Genomic DNA, 15,688 nt, shown 5'->3' with positions numbered 1-15,688 from the left:
GTGTGTCAGGGCTTTCACTTGCTTTTATCTGCTCTGCCCTCCTGCTTTGCCCCTTTCCTGCTTGCAATTTCTTTCACCCAAGCACTCTGAGGTGTTTTGCAGACATGCTGCACGAGAGATTCCCCATGCTTAGTGAAGTGCAATAACCGTTTCATAGAAGGCAACACTGAGGCACAAAGAAATTAAGGTCAGAAAGTTCACCCTCAGGTGCTTCAATGCATCAACGTTCTTCAGCATTTAGGGACCAGAGGAGTGACCTGCTTGTTGGAGATGGTACCGCTGCGTGTTTGCAGATCCCGTTGGTTCCTGCGTGAGCAATGGTTGCTTAGCAACTTTGAGATGAAGGCCACCTATTTTGATGTCTGAATAAGGATTCAAGCATTTAATTTCAGGGACCCACATTTGAAAACACTGGCGTAGGAGACTAGATGAAGGTCGCCTGCAGAGATGGTGACTGAGTGGTAGGGGCACAACCAAGGTTGCTCCTCAACACGCGTTCGAACCAGGAGCACCCACTCACTCCCTCTCTAGAGATGTTTTGGACCTTCAGTGTTAGGAATCACACTTTCTGTCCTGGCATAGCTAAAGCTGGTTCCTGGGAACAGAGTATTTGTGGAAACGGGTCAGGTGCTTTCAAAAGTGAGTGTTTGAAATGGCTCTCCACCCCAAGCGCCTGCAGCCAAAGCTGCTTTCCCCACTGATGCCTTTGGTGACATGGGCAGCAGAGGGGTTCATGGGCCGGCGGTGGGGCACTGAACTGCTCATTAGGAGACTCCCAGACCCTTCTTGAGGGTCCCGCTTTTGCCCAGTCTGCAAAATGGGGATAGTGATGCTTCAACTGCCTTTGCCAAGAGTTTCGAGAGGCTTGTTTCCCTCCTACAAACGCTACGCGAGATCTAAATAGCGGTGTTATTTCTAGTGTGTTATCCTGATAGCGTGAGAGGCATAAACAAGATCCGCGTTTGCTGATGGTGACTCACTGTGAGCCTTTGAGGGTTGTGTAGAAGGGCTTGCTCTGATGTTTTTGCTGCTCTGAGATAGATTATTGATTCTCTTTATCTGGTGTTCGTCTTACAAACCCAAGGTGATGAGCATCCTGTTAGTTTCAAGAGCACTGGTGCTATTTTTCTACTGCTTCAAGGGACACAGAATATGATCCAAGTACCCTCAAATGAGCAAAAAAACAGGTCAACCTGGTTCATATCAATTAAACTGCCAACTCCAGGGGAAGGCTAAAAAGTAAGATTGGATAACAAAAGCAGACCTTGTCCAGTGAGAGGGTTGGGAATTTTCCACTAAATTGTATTTTGCTCGGCTTGGATGGCTTCTTTTGTTGCTAAGTTTATTAGGAAATGCCAGATCATTGAAAATGGTGTCTTTCACCCGGAAAAAAAAAAAAAATCCGGAAAGAAATCTCAGAAAATTGTCAAAATATTGTATTTTGACATTGCTGCCAAGAAAAGAATTCTGATCTCTCCACTTATAAAAGAATTTGTTATTTCAGAAATGTAAGCTTATTCCCAGGTAATTAATGTAAGAAAATGTTTGGAGTCTAACAGATCTATATGTACAGCTATCAAGGTACCAAAATAAGGATTTGGCTTTAACACAATAGGGAAATCATCATTCTTCTCAAGCCGTAGCAGAAAAAGGTCTCTCCAGCAGCAGCTGCAACATCAACATTCCTTTCTTTGTAGCAAACCCTGCAGCCAAAAAGCGCTAGACACAAAATTTACCACACCTCTTTACAAAAAGCCTGGCTCAGCTCTCCCCCTCACCCCACCTTCTGCCTGTCTTGAAAGCCATAAATACGAAGAGGCCAGCTGAAGTTAACTGCAAAATACCCACTTGCAAACAGGTGTAACAAAAGAGCGAGTCTGAAACGAACGCTCTGCAGAAAAGAGAGGGAGAGAGGAGGTGGGGTGGGGGGTGGGAAGGTGGGAAAGGGAAAAAAAAAACAACACATGATTGAAGGCCTTATAAATGTAAATGGTTTGGCAGAAAGGGTTTAGCAGCCCTGGGTAGAAGATTGCACTTGGTGTTCCAAGGCCCTTATTTTCAAAATCACAGCGCTGGAGCCCTTTCGAAGCTGGTCCCTGTGTTTGCTTTTTCAATCAGTGAATATCAGGTTGTCTCTTTTTTTTTTTTTTTTTAATCTCTGCACTCAGATGTGCCAGGCTTAAATGAAACCTTGGAGAGGGAGAGAATGTGAGCTGTGCTCCGGACCTTTGAAAGAGCTCATCCCCGCTGCCTTTATCACTACTTACTTATGAATCTCCCCCTCCTGACCCCCCTTCCTCACCAAGCCCTGTCTCTTGTTTTCCTGCAGCAAATCCCGCCTTCCCTTTTGGATGTTTTTTATTTATTTTTTTCCTCTACATTTATCTATATATTTTGCACCCAGTAAGTCAATCAGTTTCAAATTATTGGTCCCTGAGACAGATGTTTGGTGAGTCATTTAGCTGCACGAAGTTCTTCAGACAGTTTGCTCTTCCACCTCCTGTTCATTTAAAGCATCTTTTGAGGCTGATTTTTCCTTTTCAAAATGTCTTTAACTGCCGAACGTTTGCTCCCACCGGGCAGTCTAATGATGTTGGACACAATATGTGTGAACATCTCTTTAGAGGCCATCTCCCCTAGGCTACATTCTTGCCTATAAAATCATTGTTTATTTAGTCCTTAGGCCTAGGAACCATCTGCAGTCCCCATGGCTCCTGTTGTTTTTAAAGTCTTATTAAGTTTCTGCACTTCTCCTCAGAGCATTATTTTATTTCTAAACAACCACAGACAACTTCCTGTCAACGCGGCTTCTGCCAGGCAAATTAGAGATGACAGTTTCATTCTTCTGACTATGGCGAGCTCTCATCTGATGTTATTTAATGTGAAAAACAACTGTTAGGTAGAGAGTGATTTAAAAACAATGAGGAGAAAAATAATAATAATAATTTAAAAAGAGAAGATGGGAGAGGGTGGCCCAGAGACTCTGGGTTAAGGTGCTCAGACAGCGTTTGCCAGTCAGGAAAACATAAGGGATTGGAAGGCTCTATATAATGGTTATAACAAAAGAGAATCAATGAGTGTTGACTTGATGTCATGTCCAATCTTTCTTTTCCTGACAGGAATTGAAAACATTTTTGTTTCATTTGGTAGGGTTTATTTTTGCTTTCTTTCATCGCTGTCTTTCCCCACCTCCCATTCCCCCCCCTTTGCTGAGTAAGCACTTAGAGCCAGGGAGAGTGGCTGAGCCCTGTCCCCCGAGGGAGACCCTGTCCTGCTCAGCTGCTCTTGGCCTCAGCACCCAGGAGCTATGAGTTGACATCAGGGACACCAAAATCAACCCTTGGTTGACCAGCATCTCAGAAGCAGGATGTTCTCAGCATCAAGAGGCACCTCCCCCTCGCAAAGCACTCTGTGTAGGACGTCGTCCCTGTGCCTTAATAGAGGTGCCTCTCTTAAACAGCTCTGGGGAGAAAAAGGTGAAGTCACTGTGCTAATGCTAGTGCCAGGAGAGGCATAATCTGAGCAGCTACCTCTGCTCTAGCCCCAGACTTCCCCTTGCTCTGCAGGCAAGTGAACTAGCATAACTCATGCCCCCATACCCACAAATATTCTTCTCCCTAAACCCAGATGGCATCACCCATTTTTCTACTGGGAAAGGTTCCTGGCTTGCGGTACCCCCCAAACTGTGCCCAGGTATTGCCTGTGAGCGTGCTAGCTGGCCAGGGCTAGCACTGTGCCAGTCCGTACACAAGTAGAAAAGCAATAGGGACAACCAGAGCGTAACACCTGAGCCCAAGCTCCCTCCTCGGACAATGAGACGTCCATGGTGTTTTGACCTTCCCAGCTTCTAGAACTACCCCTAGGAACAATAAGCTGCTGGCTATGGCTTCACGCTGACTGCTGCTGATAAAAGTATAATGAGGGAGAATGTGAAAAATCAGTAAGAAAAAGAGGCAACCTGTGTGACCTCTGTGAACCAGCCAGCATCGCACTGCATCAGTTTTGCCACCTGCAGATCAGCTGTGATAGGTGGGTAGGGAGGCTGCATTTGGTTGCATTCATAAGGCTCTTCAAGACATGCAGGGAGAGGACTGTAAATAGAAGTGGTTAGAAGGGGCTGATGTGTTTGGGGAGGAAAGCACACTACAGTAATGCTGTGGCTCTGCAGCTGAGCACTCAGATGTTGGGAAAAGAGGTTAAGGTTGCTTCTGTAATCTTAACTCTGCTTTCTTCTGAATGTGCATCATAAGGTTGTCAACCAAACCCTCACTTGGTGGAAGTCTGTGTAACTCCATTGAAGTTTAAAAAAGTGTGAAATTATATTGCATTATATTAGCAAAGTAACAGCACATTACACTACGGAGAAAAGAGGCTGACATCAATGGAGCTATGCTGATTGACACCAGGTGAATAGCTGCCTTTTACATCAATCACAGGTTGGGTTTTCAGCTAGTATGATATTGCTTCAGGTGAGTGTTTCTGCAACCTTAGCTGTAACACTGCCATATTTCCACAACCTGCTTGTCTCCTTGAATGCTCACACTGTTTTTGCTCTGTCAGAGCAGTCCAAGCTATCCTTATCAACTTAGATGGTTTATCTTCTCCCTGTGGCTTCTATTCTAATCACCTGGGCTCCTACCCGCTAGTCTGAATTTGCTTTTGAAACAGCAGGGTAGCCTTACTGAGGTACAATTCAGGGGGATATGGCAATTCCATTACTATGAAGCTCATTTAGCGGCACACTTGGGTGGTCTATATACTCCAGTAAATTTTCACTGTTTACACTGTGGCTGTGAATAATCTCTTGAGTGCTGTTCTGTTCCAGATAGGTTTTCATTCCATCCTCAGCACTGGCGTAGTAGAGTGCCTTCCAGTCACGCATTAAGTGATATGACCAGTTTCTCTCCAGTGCAGCCTCTTCTGTCATTTTCTTCTCGGGGGCGAAATTTAGGTTCATGATCACTTTGGTTTTGTTGGTTTTGTTTTTGAAGTCTATCTCAATGTCTACACTGGAGATAAGCAGTTGAGAAGGCAAGCCGAGGAAGCGTCCCTAGTTCTACAACTGAAAGATGGCTGCAGTCTGTGATGGCTGTAGTTTTGTGGGAGCTGCTTCTACAGAGACCTTGAGAAACCTTTGACTGTGCTGCAAGCCTTTGGTGTTTCAGAGCTGACACTGTCATTCAGAGCCTCTTATTCCGGTGGGAAGTTGTCGTTCGGATGGCTCCAGGTGAAAATGTAGGTTATTTAGAGAGGCCAAATGCCTACAGGGTAAAGAGTGCAATAATGGGGCTCTTCTCCAGTGCTCCTCAGAAGAGCTGGGGACCTCTGGCCCGAGGGGACAAGCTCAGAAAAAGTTGGTCATTCCACAAGAAGAGATAGTGGAATGGAGGGGCTTTGCAGAACTAACTCTCTGTCTCCACTCCTTGTTCCTCCATCCCAAAGGTGCAGGAACCCTTCACAAATGCAGAGTTGCCTCAGCAACATTGGTTTCACTCCCTGAGGTGTACTCACATTCAGTCCTTCTCTCTGCAACAACCTCCTCAAATGACCCTGGCAAGTCTGTTAGGGTAGGGTTCACCTGGTTTGATTTAGGTATCATGAAAGTTTATTTGTGACTGAGCTAGTCACCTATGGCTCCCTTTAAAGCCAGCAGAGAGGAAAAGGTGATTCCAGGTGGCAATTCATCCCCCCCTAAAAAACAAGATTGGGCAATTGACTTCTGGAGGAGTCTGTTTCACTCCACAGAGCGGTGGGACACCAGCTGTGACTGGGTGATGAAGGGCTGAATCTCAGCCGCGACCCCTCTTGTGAGACCTACAACATGGAGAGTACATCACAGAGTCCCGCCTCACACAGGGTTAAGGAGGAGAAACCCTTCAGAGAGAGAAGGGGTGCATTCCCACCCTGGGAAGAAGCTATGGAAGGGATAAATTAGTATATCGGTATCCAAGAAAGATGGGATATGTTGTAAGGATGGGGTGGGAATGCTGTGATGAGTAGTCGCATGGATCTGTTCCACTGCACTGCCAAACGATGAGGGCATCCTCAAACAAGCTTCTCCAGGTATCAGTGACGTCTCCACACATGACACCCAGTTGTTCCTTTTTTATAGGGGAGAAGAGAGGGGGAAAGAAGGGGAGAAATGGGGAGGGAAGGAGATTAGTTTAAACCATTACAGTTGAACCCAGACTGTATTTGGATGTGACTGCAATTAAAACGGAAGGTCTTTTAGAGGTAGGAAAGAAATCCTGGCTCATAGAGTCCGTGGAGAATGCAGTATTCAGTAACCACTGAGGAAGGCATACATTATAAATACATCTGTAACTACTAGGATAGGTGTGAAAATGTAATTAACTGGAAACCTACTGAGTTTAAATGGACTTTTAGTTGTTTCAGGGGTTTTTTTTCTTCTTCTTTAGTCCTCCCCCCTCCCATTCTTAAGTTAAGTTTAGACTTGTGGGTCCTCTAACTCCCACTGGCACAGTGTAATTTAGCAAAGGTTGTTCCAGCCGAATTTGAAATTAATAATTTCAAATAGGCAAATCAATGATATTTAAAAGCTCCCTCCTGTGTGTTTGTACAATCTGCACAGGTATAAAAGCTAATCACATCTTGCTGGGGAAGAACATTTGTTATCGGTTTTAAGTAGAGCTTGGCAGTTTGGGGGGATCAAACACCATGTTTCTTTCCAAAGTGTGCGTGTGCCTCTGTAATTTAATATTTCTCATTAACTTAGTGCTGGGGAAAGGTGTCAGTGCCGACAGGGAGGAGCCAGCCAGCCCCCTGAGAGACCATTCATTTTGTATCACCCTGAGGTTTGCAAATAGAAGGAAGGGGACATAGAAGGGATCATGCAGGATCAGAAACAGACAGTTAAAAATAAGGTTTCTGAGGGTATTGCTTGGCTGGACAGTGAAGGGCCAGGTTTGGCTCGCCCAGCAGCCATCCAGAAGGATGCCAAAACACAGATTTCCTTCAATATCCCTGCAAATGCCATGTTAGATCAGCTCCAGCAGTCCTTGTTGTCCTTTGTCGTGGTCATAGCACTTTCAAATATCACATACCTCATGAAAAAGCATCAGAAAAATTGTGGACTCTGCATTTTTCATAAGAGCATTTCTTTCTAACACCATTAATTTATTTTTAGCATCCACCTGGAACTGAGATATTGTAAAACTACTATCCACATTTGTTCTCTTTAATATAATTTTGAATGGTATTACTATCTGCAAATACTATCCCCTTTCTAAGTCCTTGAAGAACTTCAGCTGCAACAATTTCTTGCGGCAAGGAGTTCCATAGGTCAACTCTGCAAGAGGCAAAATATATTCTACTTCTATGCCAACTCCAATGTATAATTTATTTTCTGGATTAGTATTTTGCCTGTGCTTCTACATGAAAAGATCCCATTCAGCCCAGTGCTGTCTCATATGGAGAAGAAAAGCCAGCTGGCTGTGCTGAAATACTCTTTCAAAAAGTTCCAAGAAGGAGGAAGACTCTCACATTTGTATTCTCCTTGCAACATCTCTTAATAATTTAATTCCCATTAGAAGTGCCTGTGTTGTAGGGGGGGAAAGATTTATAGAGAGATTTCACTCCAGGTTGGGTTTTTGTCTTTCTGTGTTTTCTTGGCATTTATCATGCATGTTTTAATTTGGATCTGAGTCTTGCTACCATCTGGTCATTATTGCAAAGAAATATTCATTTTCTCTGAGTGACATGGGCTTCATTCATCATGGAACTAGCTGATTGCCCCTCAGTTTTTTTTCCCATTACTTGGAATGAAGTCTGAAGATACTTAGCACCAGACAGAGCAGTAGTCAATAAAGTTTGCAAAGTTAGTGGCAGCTGGTAACTGGGCAGAGGAAAGATTAAGAGACACTTTTTAGGCCCTGATCCTTCCACTCTTTTCCACACATCATGCATGGGAAGTGCAGCATCGGACGCCAAGGCAGCATTGCAAAGGCTGGGAAGTGAGCTAATGACTCCATTCCCCTTCTACTATCCAACTGTGAAGTGCTGTCACCTTCAGAGTGAAACTTGGAGGTTTTTGCTCTCACCTAAACACAGGGAAGACAAAAGGGAGACAATTTGTCCCAGAGGAATGTTGCGACACCTACGCCCTGTTTCTCCCACAAAAGGAACAGATCTCCAAGCAAGACAGCCTCAGAAGCAGTGGGAATTCTTCATGAAGAGGTCTCGAAAGCCATACTTCAAGCTTTGGGGGGAAATTAGGCACAATCAGTTTTAGCCTCCTACCATGCAAGAGCCTTCCTTGGATGCCTGTCATTAGAGACAATGGGCACAGGGCAGTGGGGAGCAAACAGAGGGACTCTTAATTAGTTTGGGGATTATTCAGCGGGTGCAGTGACCCACAACTGCATCTGCACACCCTTTGCAAATAAATTGCTTGTGACTATTCTTTCCCTTCCCCTGGTACTTCCCATGTCCTGTTTTCTAGTTCCCTGGACTAATCCATCTTTGGTTCCCTTTGTTTGCAAACAATCCTTTGTAGCATTTTCTGCAAAGGGGGAGGCTGCTTTGGGGGGGTGGGGGGGGGGGGGGGCAAGAGGGTGTCCCTCAGTCTCTGCATGCTGTGAAAGCCCAGTGTCAGTCAGAGGCTTGGACTATCCAATCTGAAGGACTGAGAGCCCTGAGCATCATCGTTTAGGTACCTCTCCAAATGGGTTATAGCTAAAAAAGGCTGGCCAGGGGCAGATGGCAACTTGGGATCAGTCAGGAGCAGAGACAGATGGCAACGTGCAACTGGTTGGAAGACAAGTTATTGCATGAGATTAGCTGGAAATGGATGGGAATTGTAAAATGGGACTGGTTAGCAATGTAAGTCTGTACAGTCATTTGTAAAGTGCTGAAAATTAGACCAGCATCTTAGCTCCTTTGGCAGTCTTGGACCTACCTACCTTTCCAATCAGTGCAGAATTACACAGATCTGTAGAAAGCAAAGTGACCTCCCAGGGACAAGATCTGGCCAACATGATCTCACTACAACCTCTGGATTTGGTCCTAGAGGTTAGCTTCTTTTTTGGAGAGAATAGGACCACTGGTAGCAAGCATTGCAGTTCAGTGTTCATCAGCAGTTGTCACTGTGCCCAAGGAAATATGTTTAACAGTTTTTGGACACACAGCACATTCTGTTGCACCATGTCTAGGATGGTTTCAAATGGAGCAGCCAACAACTGGAGAAGATGATAGAACAGCTTGCTTCAATTTGGAGCATCTGTGCCAGTGAGATTTGGGGGTTATGAATACCCAGTCTTCCTCCAGCCTAGCAAGGCAGAGAGAGAGACAGAGAAAGGGAGAACATCTGTGAATTTGCTAGAGGGTAAAACTGAGCCCCATATTGGGTAGAGCAGCCTCAAAACATTGAAATGACTAGAGGAATTTGTTCTGGATCAAAATTAGTTTCTATTGTTCCTAATAGGTGGCTTGTTTGGAGGCTTTGCTCCTGCTCAAAGTGATTTGAAGTTGCTCAGTTCCTATTACTCCTAGTGAACTCAGTCGTGATATATTCTAACACAAGCAGGAAACTAAACAGAGTATTTATTTATTTATTTATTTAACATCAAAGAAGAGCAACAGAATCATCCAGTGGTAAGTGTGGATGGGTAGGAGAGAACCAGGGGTGAGAGAGGCAATAAAAATAGAAGGCAGTCCAGATGTTTACTGCACACTAAAATACTGCCTTTCCTCTCTACTGATAGCACCGAATGTTATTTTGTTTCTTTGGAATTCATTTTCTGAAAGTGTCTGCATGAGGAACATCTGCTCCCTCAAATCCAGACCTACAATTTGAATAAATTATCAATATCTGGCAGCAGCCCGTTATTAATGGCTAGAGTTTTATAAGATTCTCCAGTATAATAATAGCAAAGCTCGCGGCTGGCATTCCTCCCAGAGAGTCATATTTGTCCCATTTTATTCTGTTCTGTTTTCTTTTCTTTTCTTTTCTGTTTTTCTCTCTGAATCTGAGCGTCATCACTTGATTTTTACCATGGCTCTTGGCTCAAAAAAAAAAAAAAAAAAAAAAAAAAAAAAACCATTAGTATCCTATAAATCAAAAAGAAAAATGACATCCTCAAACACAAAAGACTCCCCTGAGTGTTTTGCTATTATTACCTGTACAAGGTTGCACATGTGGCTTCAGAAACATCTTCTTCCATCAGGAATCATCAGGTAGTAAGATTTCTCACTTCCATGCAAGAGACAAGTTTTATTAACTTCCTCTTCAGCATATACCCTGGTAATTAATGATGCAGTGCACCTTTGAGGTGTCCTAATGTAGGCCGTTTATCAAAAACTGCAACTGCGTAGAAAGAGGACTATGTTCTTTCAATATGATAAATCCAAGCGTGCGCTGGGATGTTCTACATCTCTCTTTTGAGTACAGCCGCTCCCTCTAATTGCAGGGTTTGACTTTCATTGCAAGTTTTGACAAATCACCTTCTGGCAGAGAGCCCCTCCCATGCACGTGCGAATGGCCATGCACCAAGAAGAAAGCTAATCGCTTCCCACATTCAGCAGAGCACATGCCTAAACCTGCGGGAAGATCATGCAGCCTAATTTTTGGTGCCACACTAGGGAGCCTGTGACAAAAGTCATTTCTCTCTGAGCGTTCTACATCAACGGGGAAGAAGGAGAAAGCAGCAGGGTGCCTGCATGGGCTTTTTGCCCTGTGTTGTCCCCTCAAACTAGCTTCTACTGTTTTGCTCTGGCTTTTCCCCAGAGCTTGGCACTGGGAGATGCCTGTTATGATCTCTAGTGCATGGTCAGGACCTATGCCACTGAAGTCATCATTGCATGTCTGGGTTTTTGGCAGGATTAAAACAGTTCTCCCAAGCTGGTTGCAGGGACAGTGGAGGTATCTGTGTTTGGCCCACAGATATGACCAGACCATTGAAAAAAGAGCAGAAAAGCAGACTTCGACGTGCTTTGGGTTGGGTCATGATGCAAAAGTTCTGTCATCCCATCGAGAAAAAATATATAGAAGAAAATAATATAATCATGTCAGCAAATACAGTTGCTGAGCAAAGAGCCTCCAGCCAAGCCTGCAGGGTGCCCTTTGCCACTGCTGTGATTTGCTTAGAAATGCTGGTGCCGACCTAAACACGAGGAAAGTCAGATTTCACAGGAGATTTCCTCACATGCAGTTTCTGCCAACAGACCTGGACCAAGCAGCACCCTGTGTCCACTGGCTCCCGCTGAAGGCAGAGGATGGCTCTGAATGGATATGTAGGTCCGATAGGTGTGGAGACACTGATGAGACGGGCAACCCATCCCCAGTGCCCTCCAAGTACCCAGAGGGCCAGGGAGTCACCAGGACACAGGGACAGCCCTGGAGAGCAGAGTCACTAGAACAGGCTCTGCACAGCATCCCTCTCCTCATGGGTATGCAGAGCTTTGGGGTGGATACTGGGGAACTGCCTGCCAACATTTTCAGAGTAAATACTCCTTTAGCACATATCCATGCACTATGTCCTTAGGACAGGTCAGCTGTTTTTCACCCCAAAGTGGACCCATCTGCGTAGCCTGATTGCTCTATGAACAGTGTCAGTCGTGAATGCATGAGCTCCCGTGCTGCCTCAGTGAAAAGCTCCATCTCATGCAGCGATGGTGAAGATGAATTAGTTAATTATGTAAAGTGCTTTGGAGATGAAAAGTGACATCTGAGTGCCAAGTATTACTATTAATAACAAAACATATACCACCTACCAGATATTATTTCTTCTTTTTTCCCTAGATAATATACTTCTGAAGTTGGGATAACACCAGCACAAGTCAGTAGGAAAGCATAAGACTTCCAGCAAAGAAGTATTTTGGTCTAATCAATCCAAAATTTCAGAGGAGCCCATTTTCTCTGTGACTGACTGTATTTTACCACCTCTATACCACAGTGTCCCAGTACCAATATCAAATCCTAACAGACTGCAAGTCTTGCATAGAAATCTGCCCTTCTTTCTTCTGCTCTTTTGTGTAGACACCTGAAGCATCTCTGTTCAAAGTCAAAGAAAACACCTCTGTAAGGTTAACAATATGCTTGGTTCCTCTTCAGCAAAACACTTATGCACATAGTTAAATTAAAGTACATGCTTTAGACTTGAGGAAGCTGGGTGCCAAATTCTCAATGGAGCCCTAGTTTTACTGAAAGCCAGTGGGAATGGGAAGGAGAGGGAGAGGAGAAATTTTCTCCAAAAATTAAAGCTCGCATGAAATGCTGGATTGTAGCATATTGAATGAGAGGAAAAGACTGAAAAATAGGAATTTTTGTACTGTACCAAGCAGGGTATAAAACTACGTTTCAGACCTGTGTTGATATTTAAACCCATTTAGTATGTTCTTGCTGGGTCACTTCAAAGCTGGACCTCGGTGGCAAAAGCAGCTGGTCTGTATTGATTTTGGTCTATTACAATATTTCAACAGAAAGACTACAAAAGTGTTTTGTGAGACAACAGGTAAGCTGCAAATTCTGCTGTAGCAATGTATCTTACTAAAAAAGGATGCAGATAATCCAGTCACATATGACAATCAAGGCCAATATTAATTAAACAACTCCAAACAATAGAGTGTATTTCTGCAAGGGGGGAGGAGTTTACTCTGTATGTACCATACAGCAAGCCAATTTTAATGTATTTTGAGAATAAAGCAATTTATTGAATACACATCTTTGTCCTCTCTCTTCCCCGCCCCCCCTTTTCCTCTTTCTCCTTGCACAAAATTTGAAGGCGTTCATGTAAAATGGCTCTTAGGAATATCACACACAGTTTTATTTATGGTAAATTTATTATAATAAGGATGTTCTCTGGCATTGTCTGAGAGATTTATTTATTGTATCACACTTTTGAAACTGCTGATATTGATTGTTTCAAGAGGTTGCCTTAAAGGAAGAGGGGGAGAAAAACAACAACAAAAAACCCCTCACAAATTAAAAGAAATGGCCATGTTACTATTAATTATTTCATAATGAGGTATGAGGGGAGAATTTTAAACATTATCCCTAGCATTACAGTTGAACAAACAATATATTTACTGGAAATTATACTGTGATGATGAATGGCTTGTTTTAAAATAGAGGCTTCTCTAATGGGGGCCTTTCTGAGCAGCAGTGACACACGGTCCAACTCACGATTATTATTGCATTTTAATCGAAACTGAGTTCCGTATTTCTGCCAGAGAGTGAGAAAAGCGAATCCTATTTGCAAATATCTCTATCCCAATGATCCCCAAACAATAACAAATTCTGAGCTGTCCAAAAATATTCTAGCAATAATGCCATTTGCTACTAATTCATCCTTTTCCTCCTGCTAAAACCCCTCTTTTGCTTTCTTTCTTGGTGTTCAGGTACATTTTCAACTGCAAGGATTCAATAAAAAGGAATGTAACACTAGCTTTTCCCACCACCACCAAACGAGCGCACACACACCCCCCCCACCCCATCTTATGTAGAATAGGGAATTGGATATTAGTCACTGCAGTTTCTAGCTATGACAGACAGTAATTTACCATTTTATTGTGATTCAGTGCCTTGGACAGAGGCACACATTGCCTGTCATGCTGTGTTCATCACCGACTGTAGAGACAAGCGTTGCTTGTCAAATAGTAGAGCCCTTATAATGAGGACACCTAGGTGTAACATAAAAGATTCACAGGCAAAAGGACTTCTTATGGAGGGCTTAAAACCTCTAAAGCAGTGTGAGCTAGTTAGATAATACACAAACTTTAGAAGTGATACAGACAGATATTTCCCCCTTACATCTATTAGGCATACCAAAGACGTTATCAACAGAACAATATGTAAACCTCTGTGCAAAGTAGGCAGAGCAATTTAATTCACTGCCCCATAGACGAAGGAGGGGTGTGTGTGGGGGGGGATGACACACGCAACAAAACCCCACAACCTAAAACAGGTGTGTGCAAGGTAAAGCAAAAACCTTCTACCTTTCAGCGAAGCTGTTGGATGGTCACTAATGAGATTTCTGATGATTTTCATTTGTCTTCATTTTTAGCTAGCTTGACTCTGCATGGCATTTTTTCGTAAAGGGAAAGGTAAGGTGGGCCAGCAGGTTATACAGCACTCGTGTCATGCCATAAGCAGCTGTCAGGGGGCAGAAAACTGACATTGAGATTGGATTAATCCTCCATCAAGCCTAACTGGAAATAATGGACTGGACCCTCAACTGGGGTAAATGGACACAAACCCAGTGTTTTCAGTGAGGCTGTCCCCTTTTACCTCCCTCACAAAGCTGCCCTACCCATGCTTTGGCAGTGTGATTGCCTGCCTGTCATTGCCCATGTGCCTCCCAGGGCTGGAGCTGGTCCTCCAAAGTTGCATCCCTTTGGGGTGTCAGCATCCTCTTGGTCGGTTAGGGAAGGATCTGGCCAAAACATGAGCAAAGGTTTGCAGAGCATGCAGGCAATACCTTGGCTCATCTGCCAGGTGCTGTTCAGGCCCAGTATTTTGCTTGAGGATACAGGCAGCTCTGCCAATAGGAACGAGCTGAGACCCTGCAAGGAGCATGAGAAGGTGAGTGTAAAGCCAGAGCTATGCTTGGCTTCAGACACTCGACACCAGTGGGTGCTCAAAGCAACCTCTGAAGAAGTGCTGCATGTGCTTCACAGCTTGGAGGCCTCTGTGGGTGCTGTTCCCTCTCACTTTTTACCCCTCTCCCTCCCACCCCAGCCTAAGTGGGCTTTGTTAGTGTGAGACTGCAAAGCGCCCTTCGAGTGTATACTTCCAAGGGTGAGCAGAGTCATATGTGCATAAGTGGTCCCTGCATGCAGACCATACACTTGCCTGTGTGGGAGAAGACAGAGCGAGAGGTCCATGAACCATCTTTTCCAGCTGGGATTTCCCTAGGATAGCCCACAACTGGAAACCATGTGAAGAAACCCATGGCAGCTTTTCACTGGCCAAAGGGACAGCACCCTTCATCAGCAGTCCTTCCCCTGGATGACCCAGACCAGGGCAGGGACCCACCGCGGCAGTGGAGATCTCCTGCGGGAGATGGGAGTTCCCTCCCGTCCTCCAGGTCCTCTGCCCTCCCTTTCCTCAGGGCAGGGAGATGGAAGGAATTAAGCTGGATGCAAATGCTGTTGGGTGGAAGTAGCACCATGTGCATTTATACTTTCTTATTTGCACAGCAATGTGAGCATACACAAGTTCATCTGTGCGTTGTAATATGCACATTTTCAGTCTTAGATGCTGTGTTACAGAAATCTACCTCCACGCACAGTTCAGCATCTCATTTGTAGGCAAGGTTATGTTTTCCTTTAAGGATAGTTAAAAACACAACCAATTTTAGGTACTAATACAAATTTAGGAAAGTGCATGTTCTAATAAAGGTAGTTTAAATGTATTTAGAGGCTGAGGAGTACTTGAACTTTTATATTGCCAGTATCAGATATACATTTGAATATTAGTGAAGCTAAACTGATTGATTGAATTACTTTAGGGAAGGGTGAGACACAAATGCAACATTTTAGTTAGTCTTATTACATTTTCATTTACCTTAAGGGAAATCATAACTGCTTGAAGACTGGATATTAAAAGTGCCCAGGTAAATTTTTGCAAGATTTTGTTTTATCACTGTATGCATATGTTACATGCTGACATTCATTTGCTAATGCTCTTTCCCATCTTTTGTCCCGCCTCTCCTAAAAAAGAAAACAATAT

General features: G+C 44.0%; 1 protein-coding gene across 11 annotated transcripts in view; it reads left to right on the top strand.

The window, feature by feature from the left end:
* CELF4 (CUGBP, Elav-like family member 4) overlaps positions 1-15,688 on the top strand; it is a 690,804-nt gene that overhangs the window by 441,982 nt on the left and 233,134 nt on the right. The window lies entirely within an intron of this gene.

This window comes from Haliaeetus leucocephalus, unplaced genomic scaffold (assembly GCF_000737465.1).
Source record: "Haliaeetus leucocephalus isolate CR32 unplaced genomic scaffold, Haliaeetus_leucocephalus-4.0 Scaffold142, whole genome shotgun sequence".
NCBI lineage: Eukaryota > Metazoa > Chordata > Aves > Accipitriformes > Accipitridae > Haliaeetus > Haliaeetus leucocephalus.
The sequence above is the reverse complement of the archived record's forward strand: the minus strand, read 5'-3'. Positions and strand labels throughout refer to the sequence as shown.